The sequence below is a fragment of the Euphorbia lathyris genome, chromosome 2 (assembly GCF_963576675.1).
Source record: "Euphorbia lathyris chromosome 2, ddEupLath1.1, whole genome shotgun sequence".
NCBI lineage: Eukaryota > Viridiplantae > Streptophyta > Magnoliopsida > Malpighiales > Euphorbiaceae > Euphorbia > Euphorbia lathyris.
Window position 1 is genome coordinate 19,724,925 of NC_088911.1, and position 7,861 is coordinate 19,732,785.

General features: G+C 29.7%; 1 long non-coding RNA gene across 1 annotated transcript; it reads left to right on the forward strand.

The window, feature by feature from the left end:
- Positions 1–269: 269 nt before the first annotated feature.
- Positions 270–877, forward strand: LOC136217109 (uncharacterized). Its single transcript, XR_010683440.1, has 3 exons — positions 270–291; positions 430–630; positions 712–877. It is a non-coding gene; the product is annotated as an uncharacterized lncRNA (long non-coding RNA).
- Positions 878–7,861: the final 6,984 nt, after the last annotated feature.

Consider the following 7,861-nt stretch of genomic DNA (forward strand, 5'->3'; position numbering starts at 1 on the left):
TTTTTTGAGAGAATTAGTTATGAACTTCATGAGGCTAAAATAAACAGTTTAGAGAGTTATCACTTGGTAATTATATTAAAAGTAAATCATGTTTTACTTTAATTGTTGTTTGTAATTATTATGATTGCTAATGGTTTTTTTTTGTAGGTATTCTTTCCAGTTGTTTATGCTGCCCATTTCTATGTTTTCGTTATTAACCATTTTATTGGAAAGATAGACGTCATTGATAACAAGGCTCTTGATAAAGGCGTAACAGTCCATATTAAATATAAGGGTTTTGCAAAGGCTTTGGTAATATTACTTATCTGTTTTTCAGTTTTGTTATTGTGTTCTACATATTTATTGTCATGTTCAGAAAATCTAAGTGTATGTTCTGAGTAGTTGATGATTTGTTTTAATATTGATAAGATGTTGTTCTATGTTTTTCAGGTGAAAGCATATTATCTTTATATAAAAAGAGAGAGCCCTAATTGCTTGAATGATATCAGTGCATATGGTTCAAAACATTTGAAGTTGAAGTGGAAAGAGTCAAGCAATAATGATGATTGTGGTGTTTTCCTTTTGAAACATATGGAATCCTATTTTGGACAAGAGGAGTCTGAATGGGATATTGGAGTTCGAAATAACAATGTGAGTTTTTTTTAATCTTATTTATTATAGGCTGTTGTTATTATTTTGATAATGTTAGTAATAATGAATGGGATATTGTAGGTTGATCAGTTGAAGAATTTCAGAATTGAATACTGTTGGAAGATTCTGTCAAATTCTGGAAACAAAGAAGTTGCTGTTGTAAATGAGAAGGCCTTAAAATGGAAGAATGAACAATTAAAATAATTGTATATTCTGCAATTGTTGTAATTATATATGTTAGAACGTAAGACATATTATTTTGGAACATGAAATATATTATTTGTAACATGCACGATTTTGTTAACAGTAATGAAGTGTTTGAAACACATATTTTGAATTGGATTGGATGAATTAGTGGTTTCTTTTCTTGGATGTGATATCTCAGTTTTGAGAAGGAAGGATATAATGAGAACCAAATGACAGCAGTAAAATTGATTATGGTGATAATTATGAAGATTGGAAATGGGTACAGGTGATGAATATTGTAATTTACAGAGAATGTTGAAATGGAAGTTAGATATTTAATGGTGGAATCAGGTCTATTGAGCCAAACCTTGAATTGTGATTTTGTTCAACTGAATGTGTAGGATTTGTGAATTTCTTGAGTAGATTGTACATATCTGTTTAAAGTGGAAAGTTGTGTAGGTTAGTGGCTTGTTTAACAAAATATGTGTAATCCTATGTAAATTAATCAGAATAGCATTAGAAGGTTGAAGTTAAATTTTAGTGCTATACATGTTTAGATGAAATATAAACATGTTAGATCCAGTTTGTCATCAAAATATTGTACCATATAAGAAAAAATTTATGTTTCAGCTTCTTACATTGGAAAAAAATTATTGTATGTTCCAAAAAAAGATCGTATGTTCTAAAACATGTATCATATGTTCTAAATCTTATATCATATGTTCTAAATCTTATATGATATGTTCTAATCAATATATGAGATCAGTTCTCTTTTTCTGGACAGTTTCTGCTATCATGGTTAGCAAGCTGTTTACAGACTCTGCATAACCTCTTTTTTTTCTGGTTTTCCTCAACAGCTTTCTCTCTTTCACCCTTCAATCTTTTATCACTGTTTCCTTTTGGAATATGTACACCTGTACCTTTGTTCTTTGATATTTTCAGTGCTTTGACATTAATTTCTGTTGGTACACTAGTTCCAATCAATATCTCAATGTCTTGATTTTTTGAACGAGTTTTGTTTTTCTCAGTGTCTTTTTGAGTGTTTTTAGCTTCTAAATCCATTCTGATTGCTTGAAACTTCTTCACAAGATCCTTTATATTTTCCTCACTACCTTGAGCTAAATAGACACAAACATTAATCTCTGACCATAGTTGATTCAGCCATGTTTTCTTATCAATTGTAGCAGCACATTCTTCCATAAGATTTCCTTGCAGATTTATATTTTTTTGACTTGTTGCTAATGTAGTCCATCTGTTAAGCACATACCTTTTTGGAATTCATTCAAGCATTTTTGCCTTCCAAACCCACACCATGTGTCTGCATGGTAAGCCCTGTCTCTCAAACTTCTTGCACGAACATTTTGTTTCGTCTTCAATGTTGCTGTACGTAACCTGAAAGGTTTTTGATGTCCTTTGCTCTTTGATAGTGTAAATTTCAAAAGGATGTTGTTTATAGAATCCTTCTATTCCACAAAAAAAGATCCATTATAAACCTCTTCCTGAAACTCATAAAAGACAGTGGTTGTATAAACATCAGCTCCATGTGTTTCAATACCCATTGGTGTTTTGCATACAGGTCTTTTATGTTTGGCTTCATTGTCATTGTGAGCTTGGTTATGCCTTTGTGCATCCATTGCACTATCAAATCTCATATAAAATTCTACAAGACTTAGATGAGAATTTGTAAAAGCAGTGAAAAAGTTGTTCTCACTCTCTGACCTTGATGTAGTTCTCATAATTCCTCCTAAGAATAAGTCCCTGAAATACGCTGGAATCCACATTTTTCTGATTTCAAATATTTGACATAGCCATTCATGTTTCTCCAAATTAAACTCTGAAAGGATTGCTTTCCATTTTTCATCAAATTCTGCAGGTTCTATCTCAACACTCCAAACAATTGGTTGAATCATTTTTAAGAAATTGGTTTCTTGCATAATTGTACGACCTATTAAAAGAACGAGTTAGTATTTTCATAATATACAAATATTTTGAACATGCGAATAATATATTGGAACATACAATTTAATACCTGATCAAAACATATAGTAGAACAGTCAAGCAGTAAAAAATTTAATTGTAAATAAAGTTTTAGAATGCTTACCTAATTTATCATTCATCTTTTTCATAATGTGCCACATGCAGAATCTATGTTCTGTTTTTTTGAAAACATTTTTGATTGCAATCTTCATTGCTGGGTATTGATCTGTTATTAAGCATGTAGGTTCATTGCTTCCCATTGCATTAAGAAACGTTTTGAAAACCCACTCAAATGATGCAATATCTTCTTTAGCAATGAAACAAGCAGCGAACGTAACACATTTTTTGTGGTGGTCTACTCCAGTAAAGGGGCCAAAGATCATGTTATATCTGTGGAAATAGTATAAAACAATTTGTAAATAAGAAAACTTATTAAGAATATAAGAATAAGATTTTAGAACATGCCAATAATATATTGAAATTCATTAATAAATATTTAGAACATTGCAATAAGAAATCAGTACATATAATATAATACCTGTTTGTTTGGTATGTTGTGTCAAAAGATACCATATCACCAAATAGAGCATAATTCTTTCTACAAATTGGGTCTGCCCATAAAGCTCTACAGAGATGATTGTCTTCATCCATATCAAAGTCAAAAAAGAATGCAGACCATAGAAGTTTTTTCTTGTTGAAAATGTCAATAAACATTTGGGCATCTGACTCATAAATGTAAGCCTTTAAATCTCTATGGAAGTTTTTGAAATCCTGCTTAGATGCACCTACATTGTTGTATCCTCCAACATTTTCTTTTATTTGTCTGTATGTTCTTACGGGTCCAACATTCATCTAAAGAAAAGACATTAAGAGATTTTATAAGGAAAGTAAATACAATTTGAAATATTGTAGATGCTATGTTCTATGTTTCACTATGAACTGTTAGAAATGTACAAGTAAAGATGTTTGTAAACATTTTAAATTTATAATATGACTCACCTTAGAATTATCAACAATCATCTTCTTGTGTAGTATTGTCAGATTTCTTCCCTGTTTTTGAAATTTCATACATCGTGGACTGTAAAGTGGGTGTGTATGTTCCTCTTTTAAACGAAAGACAATATATTTTCCATCATTGCAGTACTTTAAAACAATTTGCGCTTGACATCCAACACGTGTTATTAATCTTCTTCTTGGTATGTGTCCTTCAATTTCTTCAACAATTTTTTTCTGCTTATGGCCTGCTTTATTGCACAAACAGTATTGAAAAATGACAAGATTTGAGTTTTTTCTTTTTTTAACTGTAGATTTTCTAATATTAAATCCTGCTTCAGTGGCATATGCTTTGTAAAATTCAATACCCTCATCAATAGTATTAAATTTTGTTCCTACAGTAGGTATTTTTTCTGGAGAGCAACATGGCTTCCATTCTTTTGTTCTTTCAGGAGTCTGCCCAAATTCTACTTGTTGAGTGTAGGATATAATTGCAGTAGTAGAATCATTAGGCTGCTCTTGATTTGACACTGCATTTAAGTTGAATTTTTGAACATATGTGATAATATATAGAACATATGAACAAATGTTTAGAACATTAGGTACAGTTTGAAGAATGTATTGAACTATATATTTCAATATACTCAATTTTATTTTTTCAACAATTTTTAGAACTAATTATAAATAAGAAACGAATAATATGTACTATTATCTATAGAACACATGAACAATTATTTGGAACTAGCTTTTTTAGATTATGAAGAATGTTAATTGGGAATGTACCTCTTTCTATAGTTGAAGACAGAGAAATTTGATGATGATCATCATTCTCCTGTAGATCATTGTCTATTATTTCATGCAAATCCATTGTTTCCATCTGGATAGAATCTGAATTATTTCCAATTTGTTTCAGATTTAACGAATTTTTGAATAATTATAAACATAAGAAACAGAACAGAGAATAATATTCATTTATAGTTGTTGGATATTTCATTACCTAATTGATGCTATTGAGATCAATTGCTTTCAATCTTTTTGTTTGAATGTAGATCGTCTTTTTAATCTGATTTGCGATTTTTGAATGACAGAGCCATGAGGAAGGAGGAACGATGATGAGGAAGGAGGCTGATCTAATTAACGGAGGAGGATGGATGATGAGGAAGATCTGAGGTTGAATTACAGAAAAATGATATGAGGTTGAATGACAGAGCCATGAGGAATGAGGAACGATGATGAGGAAGGAGGCTGATCTAATTAACAAAGGAGGATGGATGATGAGGAAGATCTGAGGTTGAATTACAGAAAAATGATGAAGATCGAAGTGATGGAGGATGTGCGATTGTTGATCGTGATTTTGCGATGATGGAAGAATGATCTGCGATTGTTGATCCTCAATTTGCAAGAGTGAAACGATGTAGTTTTGTAATTGGGATAGGTTGTTGTTTTTTCAATGTATAAAACTACGTAGTTTTGGGGTGGTTCTCACCTAAGGTGAGTTCTCACCTAGGGGAGGGTTCTCACTTGATCCCTCCCCTATATATATATATATATATATATATATATATATATATATATATATATATATATATATATATATATATGGGGTTGGTTTCAATGGTGAGCACTAAATTATCTCCATGGTGGTGAGTGATTAATATCCATTGGATCAAGATCTAATGGTGCATAATTTAAGTTGTGATTTAATATTAAAATAGGTTTTACCTGATGACATGTCAGTTGTAACTTGGAATATTGTACTTTGAAAAACGTTTTCTCTTTCCTCAAGATATAACCAACTTCCAAGAAATAATTTTTTTCCCTGATGTTTTTATTTTACATAAGAAGACATCTTCTTTTAAGTAATTTTGTATCCGTCTAATCAATGTTATATGCATTAAATCTTAATAAATGCTTATTCATTGGAAACACAAAAAGCTTGACATTGAGAATGTACAACATTATTTATGATAACCAAATACAACATTAATGATGTTCTAATTAATGGTGTTTTCCCTCTATTTATTACCTTAGAATTGTAAACTCAATTTATAAATTTCTAGGATTGTAAGTTCAACTTGTAAATCCTTAGGATTCCAAGATCAATTTGTAAATCCTTAATTTTTTTTTTTATTTCTTTAAGCATTCATTTATTTATAAACAATCATTAAACTTACAATCTCTATAATTCATATATTCTAATGTCACACTAATGACAATAATAAATGTCTAATGTCATCCATTTAGATGTCATATTAAATACTACCCACTCCATGCCATTGATTTATATCCTCACACAAACGTAATGTAACGTAACGTAAATATCACTCAATAAATTTTTTTACGGAACTCAAACATCACTGAACTCAAACATCTAAAATATTACTGAATTGAAACATCACTGAACTGAAATATTTTGAATTGAAACATCACTCAACTGAAACATCACTCAACTGAAACATAACTCAACTGAAACATCACTCAACTGAACTGAAACATTACTGAACTAAAACATTACTGAACTAAAATATTACTGAACTCAAATATTACTGAACTGAAACATCACGAAACTGAAGCATCACTGGGCTGAAACATTACTGAACTCAAATATTACTGAACTGAAACGTTACTAAACTAAAACATTATTGAACTAAAATATCACTCAACTGAAACATTACTGAACTGAAATATTACTCAACTGAAACATTACTAAACTGAAATATTACTAAACTGAAACATTACTAAACTAAAACATCACTTAACTGAAATATTACTGAACTGAAACATTACTGAACTGAAACACCAATAAACTGAAACACCACTGAACTGAAATATTACTAAACTGAAACATTAATGAACTGAAATGTCACTAAAATGAAATATTAATTAATTGAATATCACTGGACCGAAACTCAACTGAAACATTACTAAACTAGAATATTATTGAATTGAAACATTACTGAACTAAAACATCGCTGAACTGAAACATTACTAAACTGAAACCTCACTAAACTAAAACATTGTCGAATTAAAACATTACTAAACTGAAATATTAATGAACTGAAACATTACTGAACTAAAATATTACTGAACTAAAACATCATTGAACTGAAATATTACTAAACTGAAACATTACTGAACCGAAACACCACTGAACTGAAATATTATTAAACTAAATATCATTGAACTAAAACATCACTGAATCGAAACATCATTGAACTAAAACATCACTAAACTTAAACATCACTTAACTGAAATATTACTAAACTGAAATCTTACTCAACTAAAACATTACTGAACCGAAACATCATTGAACTGAAATAATATCGAATTGAAACATTACTAAACTGAAACATTACTAAACTGAAATATTATTGAACTAAAACATCACTTAACTGAAATATTACTGAATTGAAACATCACTGAACTAAAATATCACTGAAATGAAATATTACTGAACTAAAACATCAATAAATTGAAACATTACTGAACTAAAAGATTACTAAAATGAAACATTACTGAACTGAAACATCACTGAACTGAAACATTACTGAACTGAAATATTACTGAACTAAAACATCACTGAACTGAAATATTACTGAACTGAAAGGTCACTGGACTGAAACATCACTGAACTGAAACATCACAAAACTAAAACATTACTGAACTAAAAGATTACTAAACTGAAACATTACTAAACTGAAATATTACTAAACTCAAATATTACTGAAGTGAAATATTACTGACTTCAAACATAAGTGAACTCAAACATCACTCAACTGAAACATTACTGAACTAAAATATTACTGAACTGAAACATTACTAAACTGAAATATTACTGAACTGAAACATCACTGAACTGAAACATCACTAAACTGAAACATTACTGAACTAAAATATTACTAAACTAAAATATCACTGAATTGAAATATTACTAAACTGAAACATTAATCAACTAAAACATCACTAAACTGAAATATTACTAAACTCAAATATTACTGAACTGAAATATTACTGACTTCAAACATAACTGAACTCAAACATCATTCAACTGAAACATTACTGAACTGAAACATTA